The 16711-nt window shown below is 42.7% G+C and overlaps 1 pseudogene across 1 annotated transcript in view; it reads right to left on the bottom strand.

Moving 5' to 3' along the window:
- Window positions 1–9873, bottom strand: part of LOC309653409 (acyl-CoA wax alcohol acyltransferase 2-like) — a 36053-nt pseudogene extending 26180 nt beyond the window's left edge. Inside the window, exon 1 of the transcript in view lies at window positions 9789–9873. The product of the transcript in view is annotated as an acyl-CoA wax alcohol acyltransferase 2-like (transcript). The remainder of the gene's footprint in view (window positions 1–9788) is intronic.
- Window positions 9874–16711: the final 6838 nt, after the last annotated feature.

A 16711-nucleotide genomic window follows, 5' to 3' on the forward strand; every position in this document is an offset into this window, starting at 1 on the left:
ATCCAAAGCTGAACCCCGGGAGCTGTGAGAACAAAGAAGAGAAAGGGAAATGTCTCCCAGCAGCCTCGGAAGCAGCAGATTAAAGCTCTACAAACAACTTGATGTCCCTGCATCTGTTGAATACCTGAATAGACAATGAATCATCCCAAATTCAGGAGGTGAACTTTGGGAGCAGGATATATTAATTTTTCCCCTTTTCCTTTATTTGTGAGTGTATATGTATATGCTTCTGGGTGAGATCTTGTCTGTATAGCTTTGCTTTCACCATTTGTCCTAGGGTTCAGTCGTCCCTTTTTTATTATTTTTTATTTTTTTATTTTTTATTTTACTTAATAAATGTTTTCTTAATAATTTTTTCCTTATTTTCTATTTTTAAAAATTAAAAAAAAAATTCCTTAATAAGCTTTTTCATATTTTTTATTTTAAAAAATTTAAAAAAAATTTTCTTAATAAATTTCTTTCTTAATAATTTTTTATTATTTTTACTATAAAAAAATTAATAAATTTATTATAAAAAATTTTTTTCTTAATAAATATTTTCTTCATAATTTTTTCTTAATTTTTATTATAATAGCTTTATTTTATTTTATTTTATTTTATTTTATCCTCTTTCTTTATTTCTATTTTTTCTCCCTTTTATTCTGAGCCGTGAGGATGAAAGGCTCTTGGTGCTCCAGCCAGACCTCAGGGCTGTGTCTCTGAGGTGGGAGAGCCAACTTCAGGGCACTGGGCCACAAGAGACCTCCCAGCTCCACATAATACCAAACGGCGAGAATCTCTCAGAGATCTCAGTCTCAACATCAAGACCCAGCTTCACTCAACGACCAGCAAGCTACAGTGCTGGATACCCTATGCCAAACAACTAGCAAGACAGGAACACAGCCCCATCCATTAGCAGAGAGGCTGTCTAAAATCATAATAAGGCCACAGACACCCCAAAACACACCACCAGAGGTGGACGTGCCCACCAGAAAGACAAGATCCAGCCTCATCCACCAGAACACAGGCACTAGTCCCCTCCACCAGGAAGCCTACACAATTCACTGAACCAACCTTAGCCACTGGGGACAGATACCAAAAACAACAGGAACTATGAACCAGCAGTCTGCGAAAAGGAGACCCCAAACAAAGTAAGATAAGCAAAATGAGAAGACAGAAAAACACACAGCAGATGAAGGAGCAGGGTCAAAACACACCACACCTAACAAATGAAGAGGAAATAGGCAGTATACCTGAAAAAGAATTCAGAATAATGATAGTAAAGATGATTCAAAATCTTGGAAATAGTATAGACAAAACGCAAGATACATTTAACAAGGACGTAGAAGAACTAAACAAGAACCAAGCAATGATGAAAAACACAATAAATGAAATTAAAAATACTCGAGATGGGGTCAATAGCAGAATAACTGACAAAGAAGAACAGATAAGCGACCTGGAAGATAAAATAGTGGAAATAACTACTGCAGAGCACAATAAAGAAACAAGAATGGAAAGAACTGAGGACAGTCTCAGAAACCACTGGGACAACATTAAACACACAAACATTCGAATTATAGGGGTCCCAGAAGAAGAAGAGAAAAAGAAAGGGACTGAGAAAATATTTGAAGAGATTATCCTTGAAAACTTCCTTAATATGGGAAAGGAAATAGCTAATCAAGTCCAGGAAGCACAGAGACTCCAATACAAGATAAATCCAAGGAGAAACATGCCACGACACATATTAATCAAACTATCAAAAATTAAATATAAAGAAAACATATTAAAAGCAGTAAGGGAAAAACAACCAATAACACACAAGGGAATCCCCATAAGGTTAACAGCTGATCTTTCAGCAGAAACTCTGCAAGCCAGAAGGGAGTGGCAGGATATACTTAAAGTGATGAAGGAGAAAAACCTAACACCAAGATTACTCTAACCAGCAAGGATCTAATTCAGATTTGATGGAGAAATGAAAACGTTTACACACAAACAAAAGCTGAGAAACTTCAGCACCACCAAACCAGCCTTACAACAAATGCTAAATGAACTTCTCTAGGGAAGAAACACAAGAGAAGGAAAACACCTGCAATAACAAACCCAAAACATTTAAGAAAATGGGAATAGGAATACATACATAATGATAATTACCTTAAATGTAAATGGATTAAATGCTCCCACCAAAAGACACAGACTGGCTGAATGGATACAAAAACAAGACCCATATATATGCTGTCTACAAGAGACCCACTTCAGACCTAGAGACACATACAGACTGAAAGTGAGGGGATGGAAAAAGATATCCCATGCAAATGGAAATCAAAAGAAAGCTGGAGTAGCAATTCATATATCAGACAAAATAGACTTTAAAATAAAGACTATTACAAGAGACAAAGAAGGACACTATATAATGATCAAGGGATCGATCCAAGAGGAAGGTATAACAATTGTAAATATTTATGTACCCAACATAGGAGCACCTCAATACATAAGGCAAATACTAACAGCCATAAAAGGGGAAATCGACAGTAACACAATCATAGTAGGGGACTTTAACACCCCACTTTCACCAATGGACAGATCATCCAAAATGAAAATAAATAAGGAAACACAAGCTCTAAATGATACATTAAACAAGACGGACTTAATTGATATTTATAGGACAGTCCACCCGAAAACAACAGAATAAACATTTTTCTCAAGTTCTCATGGAACATTCTCCAGGATAGATCATATCTTGGGTCACAAATCAAGCCTTGGTAAATTTAAGAAAATTGAAATCATATCAAGTATCTTTTCCGACCACAACGCTATGAGACAAGATATCAATTACAGGAAAAGATCTGTAAAAAATACAAACACATGGAGACTACACAATACACTATTAATAACGAAGTGATCACTGAAGAAATCAAAGGGGAAATAAAAAAATACCTAGAAACAAATGACAATGGAGACACGATGACCCAAAATCTATGGGATGCAGCAAAAGCAGTTCTAAGAGGGAAGTTTATAGCAACACAAGCCTACATCATGAAACAGGAAACATCTCGAAAAAACAACCTAACCTTGCACCTAAAGCAATTAGAGAAAGAAGAACAAAAAAACCCCAAAGCTAGCAGAAGGAAAGAAATCATAAAGATCAGATCAGAAATAAATGAAAAAGACATGAAGGAGACAATAGCAAAGATCAATAAAATTAAAGCTTGTTCTTTGAGAAAATAAACACAATTGATAAACCATTAGCCAGACTCATCAAGAGAAAAAGAGAGAAGACTCAAATCAATAGAATTAGAAATGAAAAAGGAGAAGTTATTACTGACACTGCAGAAATACAAATGATCATGAGAGATTACTACAAGCAACCCTTTGCCAATAAAATGGACAACCTGGAAGAAATGGACAGATTCTTAGAAATGCACAAACTGCTGAGACTAAACCAGGAAGAAATAGAAAATATGAACGGACCAATCACAAGCACTGAAATTGAAATTGTGATTAAAAATCTTCCAACAAACAAAAGCCCAGGACCACATGGCTTCACAGGCGAATTCTATCAAACAACTAGAGAAGAGCTAACACCTATCCTTCTCAAACTCTTCCAAAATATTGCAGACGAAGGAACACTCTCCAACTCATTCTACGAGGCCACCATCACCCTGATACCAAAACCAGAAAAAGATGTCACAAAGAAAGAAAACTACAGGCCAATATCACTGATGAACATAGATGCAAAATTCCTCAACAAAATACTTGCAAACATAATCCAACAACACATTAAAAGGATCATACACCATGATCAAATGGGGGTTTTTCCAGGAATGCAAGGATTCTTTATTATATGCAAATCAATCAACGTGATACATCATATTAACAAATTAAAGGGGAAAAACCATATGATCATCTCAATAGATTCTGAGAAAGCTTTTGACAAAATTCAACACTGATTTATGATAAAATCCCTGCAGAAAGTAGGCATAGAGGGAACTTTCCTCAACATAATAAAGGCCATATATGACAAACCCACAGCCAACATTGTCCTCAATGGTGAAAAACTGAAACCATTTCCACTAAGATCAGGAAGAAGACAAGGTTGCTCACTCTCACCACTATTATTCAACATAGTTTTGGAAGTGTTAGCCACAGCAATCAGAGAAGAAAAAGAAATAAAAGGAATCCAAATCGGAAAAGAAGAAGTAAAGCTGTCACTGTTTGCAGATGACATGATGCTATACATAGAGAATCTAAAGATGCTACCAGAAAACTACTAGAGCTAATCAATGAATTTGGTAAGGTAGCAGGATACAAAATTAATGCACAGAAATCTCTGGCATTCCTATACACTAATGATGAAATATCTGAAAGTGAAATTAAGAAAACACTCCCATTTACCATTGCAACAAAAAGAATAAAATATCTAGGAATAAACCTACCTTAGGAGACAAAAGACCTGTATGCAGAAAATTATAAGACACTGATGAAAGAAATTAAAGATGATACAAAAAGATGGAGAGATATACCATGTTCTTGGATTGGGAGAATCGACATAGTGAAAATGACTCTACTACCCAAAGCAATCTACAGATTCAATGCAATCCCTATCAAACTACCACTGGCATTTTTCACAGAAGTAGAACAAAAAATTTCACAATTTGTATGGAAACACAAAAGACCCCGAATAGCCAAAGCAATCTTGAGAAGGTTAAATGGAGCTGGAGGAATCAGGCTCCCTGATTTCAGACTATATAACATAGCTACAGTAATCCAGACAGTTTGGTACTGGCACAAAAACAGAAACATAGATCAATGGTACAGGATAGAAAGCCCAGAGATGAACCCATACACATATGGTCACCTTATCTTTGATAAAGGAGGCAAGCATATACAGTGGAGAAAAGACAGTCTCTTCAATAAGTGGTGCTGGGAAAACTGGACAGGTACATGTAAAAGTATGAAATTAGAACACTCCCTGATACCATGCACAAAAATAAAGTCAAAATGGATTAAAGACCTAAGTGCAAGGCCAGACACTATCAAACTCTTAGAGGAAAACATAGGCAGAACACTCTGTGACATAAATCACAGCAAGATCCTTTTGAACCCAGCTCCTAGAGAAATGGAAATAAAAACACAAATAAACAAATGGGACCTAATGAAACTTAAAAGCTTTTGCACAGCAAAGGATACCTAAACAAGACCAAAAGACAACCCTCAGAATGGGAGAAAATATTTACAAATGAAGCAACTGACAAAGGATTAATCTCCAAGATTTACAAGCAGCTCATGCAGCTCAGTAACAAAAAAACAAAAAACCCAAACCAAAAATAAGCAGAAGACCTAAATAGGCATTTCTCCGAAGAAGATATACAGATTGGCAATAGACACATGAAAGAATGCTCAACATCATTAATCATTAGAGAAATGCAAATCAAAACTACAATGAGATATCATCTCACACCGGTCAGAATGGCCATCATCAAAAAATCTAGAAACAATAAATGCTGGAGAGGGTGTGGAAAAAAGGGAACACTCTTGCATTGTTGGTGGGAATGTAAATTGATACAGCCACTATGGAGAACAGTATGAACGTTCCTTAAAAAACTAAAAATAGAACTACCATATGACCCAGCAATCCCACTACTGGACATATACCCTGAGAAACCATAATTCAAAAAGAGTCATGTACCAAAATGTTCATGGCAGCTCTATTTACAACAGCCAGGACATGGAAGCAACCTAAATGTCCATCGACAGATGAATGGATAAAGAAGATGTGGCACATATATACAATGGAATATTACTCAGCCATAAAAGGAAATGAAATGGAGGTATTTGTAGTGAGGTGGATGGAATTAGAGTGTGTCATACAGAGTGAAGTAACTCAGAAAGAGAAAAACACATACAGTATGCTAACACATATATATGGAATCTAAGGGGAAAAAAAAGGTCATGAAGAACCTAATGGCAAAATGGGAATAAAGACAAAGACCTAGTAGAGAATGGACTTGAGGATATGAGTAGGGGGAAGAGTAAGATATGACAGGGTGAAAGAGTGGCATGGACATATATACACTACCAAATGTAAAATAGATAGCTAGTGGGAAGCAGCTGCATAGCACAGCGAGATCAGCTCGGTGCTTTGTGACCACCTAGAGGGGTGGGATAGGGAGGGTGGGAGGGAGGGAGACGCAAGAAGGAAGAGATATGGGAACATATGTATATGTATAACTGATTCACTTTGTTATAAAGCAGAAACTAACACACCATTGTAAAGCAATTATACTCTAATGAAGATGTTTAGAAAAAAATAAATAAATAAATAAAATAAATAAAAGAAGTAATTAAAACCCCAGACCCCTTTCCCTCCGCTACACAGCTGGGCGATGGGAGGATAATTCTCTGAAAAACTGAACCAAAGAGACACTAGACTCAGATACTTACACTGCACATAGCTAAGATATTCTATATGCATCCAAATTTTTAACTCAAGTATGAATAGAGAATAAAGACAATCTCGGATATATAGTCCCAGAGGGTTTGTCTCCCACGTTCCTTTCTCAGGAAACGACTGGAGGATGTGATCACCAAAATGAGGGAGTAAAGCAAGGCAGGATGGCATGGGATTCAGGTAAAGAAATCCAATAAAGGAAAGAAGTGAGCAGGGCCAGGACTAAGGTGAAGAGAGCAAGGTGCCTAGGGCACAAAATTCAAGGAGACATTCACTCTCAGGGTCAGACAATTACTGATCCAACCCTTGTACAACCCTGAAAATGAATACCTTCTTAAGTTGTGCACCCAAGGTGTCTCACGGGCCCTGGAGGTGACAGTGGTGCATGAGACCAAACTGTAACAGGAGGATACTGGGCTCCAGCACCTGAACCCTCAGTCTCGCCTCCCTTCTTTCTCTCTCCCACATCTTCTGATCATCAAGTCCTTCTAATTCTACTCCAATTTCTTGAATCTCTGCTCTTCTCCCCTTCACAATTACTTCTGAGCTGGCTGAAATCACCACAATCTCTGACCTGAACTAGAGCAAAAGCTTCGTCCTATAATCAGTTGGCTACCCAGAATTAACTGTAGTGATCTCTCAAAAACACCAATCTGATGCCATTGCCCTTTGCCCAACCCAGTCATGGCTCCACATGGAAAAAGTCCAAACACTTTTCCATGGTTGACAATGCCCTACACAATCTGTCCCCTGCCTTTTTTGCCAGTCTCCTCTGTCTTCTTTCTCCCGTTCATTCATTCATTCATTCATTCATTCACTATGTATTAAGTGTCAGTTCTGTGCCTCTTACCCCCTCACCCCACTTAACCACTGGTTACTTCTTGAATGCTTTATGCTCTCCCCTCATCCCAGCCTTCTCAGCTGTTGCCCAGTCTCTACCTTGAACATTCTTCCTTCTTCATTTATTTCTTATTTGTCCTCTAAGAGTCAACTCAAATTTAATAGAAAAATGGACAAAAGTCATGAATGGGCCCTTAACAGAAAAAGAAATACTAATTGCTGATAAATACATGAAAAGATCTCAACCTCATAATTAACGAAGTTCACAATAAGGTTCATTGTTGTTTACACCTGCCATTCTGGTGGTGGCAGAAAGGAGTGTGCATGAGACCTCTGTTCTCTTTCCTGCCAACTTGGTGGTCATCTCTGAAGCCACATTTTGCAGCATCACAGTTTGGTGGGGCCTCCATCAGCCTGAACGTTTGTGTCCACGGAAAGCAGAGATTCCTACCATCCTGTGTTGGTTGTTTAACGTGAACAGGAAATAAGCATTTGTTGAGTTAAGCCACTGAGTTCTCCACGTTACTTGGTTACCACAGCGTACAATGGCCAGGCCAATTAATACACTCTCACACGCTCTTCTTACAAATGAAGAAAACAAGACTCAGAGAAAATCAATAACCTGCTAAAGGAACACAGATAGTAAGGAGTAGAGCTGGGATTTGAACACTGGCAGTCTGGCTCAAAGACTGTGTTTTTAACATCCATATTTTTCTGCCCCTCAGCTATATGTGTATGTTCATGCACATGCATGCATGTGGTGAAATATATATATTTTTATATCCATAATCTCTGGCTACATACACACAAACTGTTAACAGTGGTTACCTCTGAGGAGCAACATTCTGGACAAGACTGAGGAAGGGGAACTACCAGTGTAAAAGCTCCATCCCCCGAGGTGGGCCTGGCCTGGGGTGGCCGTTCATAATGGTCATACTTCTCCCTCAACGCAGTGTCAGCTCCTAGGCCTTAGGGACTCTGCTCTCTCATGGTAACATGGTGGCAGTGAGGGGAGGCGGTGGTAATGAGGCAAGTCTGTGAAGATAGGACAAGAACTCAAGAAAGGGGACACAGCTCTCACTGAGGAGAGGGCCCCAAGGCCTGGGCTGCATGGAGAGAAAGAGCAGAGGACCAGCTGGGGCCCTGGTCCTCAGCAAGAGGCCATTCGGAGCTGATCTTTTTCCCCGTTCAGTTGAGAATGTTTATATACGCAGAAGGCCTGGCTTCCTCCTTCCTCTCTGGCCTAACATGCACTCTAGGGCCACGTCCACACCCAGCCTCCCAAACAGCAGTAAGTAAGGAGATGCAGGAGCTAGGGACAGGAGCTCATAGGTCAGAATCAAGCCCTTGTGGATTCAGCTCCCAGGCCAGCTCCTCCACTTGTTAGCTGTGAGATCTTGGATGGCCCACTTATACTGCATGTACTTCAACTTCCTCATCTGTACGATGGAGATGATTAGGCATGTCAGGTGCTTAGAACAGTGGCATGAAAAAAAAGTGCAATAGGTGTTAGCTAATACTATATGAGTGCAAGTTATCATTATGTATGTGTGTAGTTATCAGTGTGTATTATTATGCATAATAATAGCTTCTACCTCATAAGGTTGGCAGGAGGCTAAAATGAAACCATAGGTATGAAAATGCCTGGCACAAGGTAAGTAGCTGGTACATATGGATTCCTTTCTCCTGGTTTCTTTCAGCTCTGATTGCCCATAATTCCTAGGTTAACACTGCTCTTTTTAGCATTCAGACATCCTGATACCCAACCTAGGCAGGTATCTGGGCCCCCAATCCCTGTTCTCCAGCCCACTCTCCCTATTGACTGGCAAGTCCCAGGCTCCCAGGGCCCACCTGCATTCTTCCTTCCCAGATATCTTCCAGATTCATTTAGTTCATGACCCTGTCTCCAGACAAGTACTCACCTAAGCCACTTAAAAAATGAGAATTTTGTTCCAGGCCCCCCCCCATAGGGATGGTTTGCTTCAGCACCTACAGTACCATAGCCAGCATCTAAGGAACTTCCGCAAAGCATTTGTGGTGTGGATAGAGGGGAAAATGTATGGGTAAATGGATGAATTCTTTTGGACAAGAGGTTTTCAGAGCTCCCTCTGCCACCAGGACAACTGTCTCACACTGATGGTCTGCTCAGGTCCCCAGGGTTGCAGCTAAACCCATTTCCTTGGCAGGCCTCAGTGGAACTGCTCCTCATCTTCCCCAGACATGCCCTCCAGGCCCCACTGACGACCCAGGAGGGCTCACTACACACATTGGCCACAGGGCTGGCTCATGCACACGTGCACACACATTCCTGCACAAGCAGGCACCCATACCCACATGCACACTCACAGATTCCACGCAGACCATGCCCAAGCATGTCAGGCTAGAGGCCCGGGTGGCCAACTGTCCTGCTTTGCCTGAGATAACCCAGATTTCAGCATCGAGAGTCCCGCTAAACCCTATAAGCCCTCAGTTCCAGGCAAACCAGGAGTTTTGGTCATCCTGCCAAAGGCCAAAGACTCACCAATAACCAAGGCGCTGAGGGCCCACTGGAAAAGAGCAAAGAACTCCAGGGCAGTCTTGAGGTCCTTCTTGGAGGGCAAGGGCATTATGCCCAGGATCCTGGTGGTTACCAGTAAGTGCAATTGGGCTGGCCAGCCCCAACTGCTCAGGGGCTGGTGGGGTTTCCTCCCTTTGTGCTTTCTTCTTCAGCCCCTGCCTAGTCTCCACCCCCTAACCTGCCTTCCCCCCACCACAGGACCACAGGACTACATGCTGCGTCTGCTTGTCCAGTTCCTTCCAGCCATCTACCTACCTGCACTTAACCCACTTGGGAATGGCGGAATGGCCTAGGCTGTGATTGTGACACCCTCTTGCGCACTTGTGCAGAGAAGGGTAGATGGAGCTCTGGTGTGGGAAGTGAGTGGAGGTGAGGGTGGGGTTGCTGAGAGGTCTCCAGAGCCAGTGTGGATGGGGTGAGAGGGGACAGGGAGGAGCCCAGGGCACACATGGCACCCCGAGCCTACATTTTGGTTTATGAGCCCCAGCTGTCTATGGTCTTTCGGTGACAACGTGATTGGAGAAGAGGAGGTCACAGGTGGGGCGCGGAGGAGCAGAAGCCTGGAGCGGAGTGAGTGAGAGGAGCTGAGGAGGTGAAGTCAGAGAGCTTGGCAGGGCCAGAGGGTGTAAGGCCTTGGCCTTCTCCTCTGACTGAAATGGGGAGTCAGTGTGTGGTTTTGAGCAGAAAAAGGAAAGGATTGCCTTCTGGTTTTAAAGGGCCAGGGAAGAAGAAGGAGCCTTTTGAGGAAGTTTGGCAATAATCCATGCAGACATGACGGTGGCTCAGGGCAGACTGGCGGGAGTCAGGATGGTGGGAAACGGTTGGATTCTGGGTGTCTCCTCTGACACAGAGGCCCCACGTAAGCATTGTCCTCTCTGAGGCTCAGAGGCCTCTACAGGGGAGCCTCGCTGGTAAGCAGCCACCATGCACTCCGCCTTGGCCTGCAAACCTTCCTTGCTTTCAGTTTCGTCCCATCCAGTCCTTCAGGAAATGTGTGGAGAGTGTTGGGTGCTGCTCACTTGCTTGGGTGGAATGGTGGTGAAGGGGTTGCTGGGAAGGGAGGCTGAAAAGGGCAACAGAGACAATCTCCGAGTCAGGACATGGGAATGAGGAGTTTGGGCTTAATCCTGGGGGCCCGGACGAGGTGCCATCAGCTTCTGACCAGGGATGGCGACTTGTGCCAAATGCCACAGAAGGACGACTGTCAGATCCAGGGTGACTGTCAGGTCCCAAGGACCTAGTTGACCCCGTGATTGACACACAGGCTTATCCCCCTCCTCCTGTCTAATACCTACTTGCAGGCCCCGTTCTGCAGCCACATAATGTAAGTGGATGGGCTCACGGGGACTTTCCCCAGCACTGCAAGGCCTGCTGGCCCAGATCTCTTGCCCTGCTAGACTGACTTCTTTGTTTGGGGTAAGGGCAGCCCACTCCTTATCCAGATTCCTGTTGAGTAAACTTTCTGAGACTATCCCCCATCGGGGAACAAAGCTCCATAAACATTGAACACAGGTGAGAAACAAGGGACAGAAACAGCTCTGGCAGGTAAGAAATAGTCCCCCTTAGGAGTTTAGGATTAACAGATACACACGACTATGTATAAAACAGATAATCAACAAGGACCTACTGGACAGCACAGGGAACACTACTCAATATCTTGTAACAACCTACAATGGAAAAGAATCTGAAAAAGAATGTGTATATATATACATATGTATATATATGTAATATATGTGTGTGTATATATATATATATATATATATATATATATATACACACACACACATATATATGTATCTATATATACCCATATATAACCAAATCACTTTGCTGTACACCTGAAACTAACACAACATTGTAAATCAGCTATACTTCAATAAAAATTTTTTAAATTAAAATTTAAAAAAAAAGAAAAGAAACAGTCCTGCCTGGCCCTCTGGTGTGCAAGGGGTTGGGGACAGGAGCCACTGGTAATGGCCAAGGTTCTGACTCGGTCTCTGGGTGGATAGCAGGGAAGGAAATGCAAGAGGACGAGACTTCTTGCAAGGCTGACAGAGCAAATTAGAAGCTTAGCTCGGGCCACCATTTGTGAGAGGTGCCTGTGGAGCAAGCAGGCCCTGTGATGTCACATGAAGCTAGCTGCCGGTTTCTAAAGTGTGTTCTGCTGACCCCGAGCTTCCAGAAACCTGCTACAGGGGCAACTGCAGCGGGGGCTGAGCAAAGGGGTATGGAGTTGCCAGCTCCCACTTGAAAGAGAGCACCAGCTCTCTTTTACTCTGCTTCCAATTGGAATTCCAGGAAAGATTCTACTGGACAAAAGGATGGGAGTTGGGGCGGGGAAGGAGAAGGCTCCGAGAGGCCCTGGGGAGCCTAGCAGGGAAAAGATCTGCACTTCCCTGTCAAGGAGAAGCTGCCTCCATCTGGCCCAGGTGGGCTGTGGGCCAAATACACGGGGCCCAGGCACACGTCCGGGGGCAGAGGCAAGGCAGCAAGTGGAGACTGAAGCCAGCCCGAAAAGAGAGGACCCTCTGCCCGCCACAGAGGAAGAATGCCTGGCCACTGAGTAGTCTCTGTCTCCACAGAGCTGGCCCTGAGGGCGATTCTCATTCATACTCAGCCCAGTCCTGAGGACTTGGGTTTTGTTATTCTTCCTTCTTCATGCATCTGTCCATCCACAGACCTTGACTTCTCCAGCTCCTGCCCTGGTCTGGGAGCTCTCAAGGGCAGAAACTGGGTGGCACTGGGTCTTACTTTTCTCACGTGCTCAGACCCTAACACAGGCTACATGGCAGGCACGCACTGGTGTTCATTATAAAAATGCCTGAGCAGGTGGAGGCCTGACCCATTTGCCTGGCACTGGGCAAATCTCTGGGGTTTGTCTTCCTCAAATGTAAATAGGAGATGAATACTCCCTCTCGGACTTGTGAGAATCCAGACAAGGAACAGATGGTCAGTCACTTTGTGAGCTGTGAAATGGTGTTCACATGTAGGTTGCTGCTGTCACTGTCATTAAGAGGAGGGGATGGGCACTGAAGAAAGAAAGCCCAGAGTTCAACTGGGCCTGCCCTGGGATGGGTTTCCCACCAAGCAGTGTTACCTTGGAAAATGGGTGTCAAAAACATAAGAGCAGAATCAATGACAGCAGGAATATTTGGAATATTATAGAAACTCTGACTTCCCATCTGCACAGAGAAAGTCATGTGCCCAGCTGGTGCATCTGCATGGATCCCACCATCCTAACACCAAAGAGAAAAATGGTGAAGGCTCTTTGGCAGCTTCTAATTCTTAGTCTTATCCTCCTCCATCATCCCCCCACCCCAACCTATAAAAATCCTTAGAGAGTCTGAGGCTCAGAGACTGTCAGAGATGGAAGGAATCTCCAAAATTTCTAATTCCAAGTTACTCACAGAGGGCTCCTCATGGCTGTCATCGAGTGCCCTGCCAGTGAAATCCTTCTTCCTGCTCTCAGACCGAGGCCCAGCTCTCCACTGGTCCTACTGTACTCCCCTGGAAGCGGACAAAAAACAAAGCTAGTTTTTCCCTAAGATAGCAGTTTTTACCCCACCCCCATAGGGTTCCCAAATAGAATACAGGATGCCTGTTAAATCTGAATTTCACATAAACAACGAATAATGTTTTAGTATAAGTATGTCCCAAATATTGCATGGGACATACTTATACTAAAACATTGTTCATTGTTCATCTGAAATTCAAATTTAATGGAGTCTTGTGTCTTTATTTGCTAATCTTGGCAACCCTCAGTCCCAGGGTCACCTGGTCAGCAGTTGACTTTTTCTGTCACATCCAGAGAACAGAACCCACTCAGTGACTTACGAAGGCCCATGGGTCACCTCCAATTACTCAGCTGACCCAGAGATCATGGTAGTTCCCATCTTCTGCACTTAACAGTTTAGTTAAATTCTTTCAAATGTGTCTTCACTATGCTAGGGTTTTTTTCCTGCACACTTCACATGCACACCCATCCCATCCAACTCTTCTGCTGTTGGGCAGGGCTTTCTGGTTCAAGTACCAGTCTCCCTTTCTCACAGCTGGCAAACTAAGAATGATCAGGAGATGGAGGCTGACCAAGAGACCAAAACAGACGTTAGGGATGGGGGCAGGAAAGGCCAAGACTGACTCAGCTGGAAGGTGCCAGAGGACTGGAGATGGCCGCTCTCCTCTGCCCTGGTGGGCAACAGAGACCTTGTCTATTTCCAAAGGGATACCAGGATTTGAGGGGCTCACATGGCCATTTCTCCAAGAAGACTCACCCTTACATCTAACCTCATGCTACTGGTGACAGTAACGAGTCTCACACTCTCCTACGTGAACGCATGTGATCCCTTAGCAGAGGAGGAAGGAGAAGCTACACTGAGTATATACACCATTGACTAGGAGTGAAAAAGGGAGAAACAGGGTTGGAACCCTAGTCAAGAGCAAGATTGTTCCAAAGCTCAGCTTTAATTTTGCATGCTATTTTGAAGTTCCTTGTTTTTTTGTTTTTTTTAATTTTAGGTACAGTTCTTATTTTATTGCAAGGCACACAATCATATATACAAGGCATAATTATCACCTTCTAAGTACAAGATATAAAGAATATACATTAGAGTAAAGACTATATGGATATGCTTCTGTTTCAGAGAAGAAAACTGCCTTAGGGCAAGCAGGTTCACCCCCTATTGGGAAGAGATTTTCATATTTATTCTGAATCTTCAAACAGCTCTTGCTTAGAAAATAAATCTCATTGAGTGGGCATACAATCTTGTCACAGTTTTCTCCTTAAAAAGCTCTAATTTAAAGCCAGCTACTGTATTCCTTTTATTCCAGTTATTCTTCTTATGTCCCAGTACTAGACGAAACACCTGTAAGTTGCCTGATAACAGTTATACAGATTTAAGAACTTTATTTCTCAGTAATGTATCATAGAATGAAACCACTTTCTTAAGACTTATGTGAATTTTCCTTGATTTTTTTCAAAACTATCTTTCCAAACTATGCTTCCTTTTTTAGTATTAAGCCTGGGGTTTTGACTTAAACTCTGCATAGGGGAGGCATCCAGATTCATAAGAGTAATACAAGACGCCAACAGTGGTTCTACTCTTCTTCCAGTCGGAATTACGGTTTTTCATCCTCATTGCCGCCTCCTGCACAGTTTTATTTCTCTGCATTTTTCTAACCCCTCACTAGGTCCTGTCTTCCAGTTCTTGCCAGGGAGGGGAGAAGGGGCTCAAGGAGGAAGTTGAATTCAAGGTTAGATACATGCAGTTCTGGTCCCAAAGAGACACAGTGGGACAGTACACACCTTGCCATGTTTGGAGAACAGGAACATGATGAGATAGGACACAGACACACACTCTCACACACTGTGCATGCACACAGTATTGACACATGCACACACACACATACACTCAACTCTCACAGACACACATACACACCTTTGACAAATAAATATATTTGTGTAAGAGATATTTTTCCTAACATACAGGATTCACTTTAACATCCTTTAAAGTACTGCCCTAAAATGACCCTAAAATGACATAGACGTCCTCTCCTCTTCTGCTTTGGGGACTCTGGTGCTTCCAACAAGGGAGAAGCTTGGAATACCATGACCTCACAGGCACTGAGAGCTGTTTCTGTCTCTCCTGGGGCTGAAAACTTAGACACGAAGAGATGCAGGACGCTCAGGCTAACCTTTAGACTGCAATAATGGCAAGATGGTATGAGGGCGTGTGGAGTGTGAATTTAAAGAGATTGTCATGTATCTCACATCAGCAGGGTTTGTTCCTGGAACCCTCCATTTAAATATCCCTCCCGTAGGATGGCCAAAATTTTTAACCATGGGGTGAATGTCAAGAAGTATTTAAGCCATGCCTATGTACTTTTAGTTGTAAGAATACAAGGACACCTCAGAAAATCAATGAAATGTAAGAAATGCTCAAAAGAGCACTTCATTTTCACCGGGGAAAACCTTGCCCCACTGCCTTCACTCAGCTGTGCTAAGTGCCATGAAATCTGCAAATTAGACAAACATCATCACAATAAAATTCTGAAACCATGTACAAACTCTTCCATGCAAGGTATGTTTCCAAAAGCAGAGAGTATACACACAAGAGAGAAAGTACTCGGTGAACAGAACTTATCGATGTAGTGAGGTTGGTAGTTATATAGTCTATACATTTGATTTTCCATAATTCCAGGGAATGCTGCCCTAATAACGTACGGGCTTAAAGAGGAGATAGGTGTTATTTCTAAATTAGACTTTTCCTATGCCCAGGCAAATTGCAGAAAAAGCCATTACCTTGAAACCATACATTTCTGCAGTTCTTTGTTCTTTGACTGTCTTGCCCTACTTGGCTGTAACCTCCTTGAGGTTAGGGATCTTTGTCTACTGTGTTCATGGTTATACCCACAGTGCCTAGCACAGTGCCTGGCATCTCATAGGACTGATAAATGGTGGCTGACCAAATGAGCAAAGCAGTTCAAGCATAGGAGTACAGTCAAGGACAAGGTTGGGGTCAGTATAGAAACCCAGCATGAACAGAGGAGCAAACTCTTATGACCTTAGAGGCTGAAGGGACAGGTGGGAGGATGAGGAAAGAACAAATCCTCAGAAAGATACCCAGAATACCTTCAGTGAGGTTGGCTCCCTGTTGCTCAGTCTCCCGGCCTCCTTACTCACACTCCAACACCTACACCCCAGCGATGTAATCCTGAATCTGCGAGGGCTGGGGAGTGATTCTCCAGATGCCTAAGAGCTGTGAGGATCTGGAACATCCAGGATGAGAGGATTTCCTCACAACTCCTCTCTTTACACCAAAATATCATTGTATGCTGTTGTTTCTAATTAGGAAAACTTGAATATAATGGCTTGTATTTGACAATTTCTC

Source organism: Balaenoptera physalus (genome assembly GCF_965194825.1).
Source record: "Balaenoptera physalus genome assembly, chromosome: Y".
Lineage (NCBI taxonomy): Eukaryota > Metazoa > Chordata > Mammalia > Artiodactyla > Balaenopteridae > Balaenoptera > Balaenoptera physalus.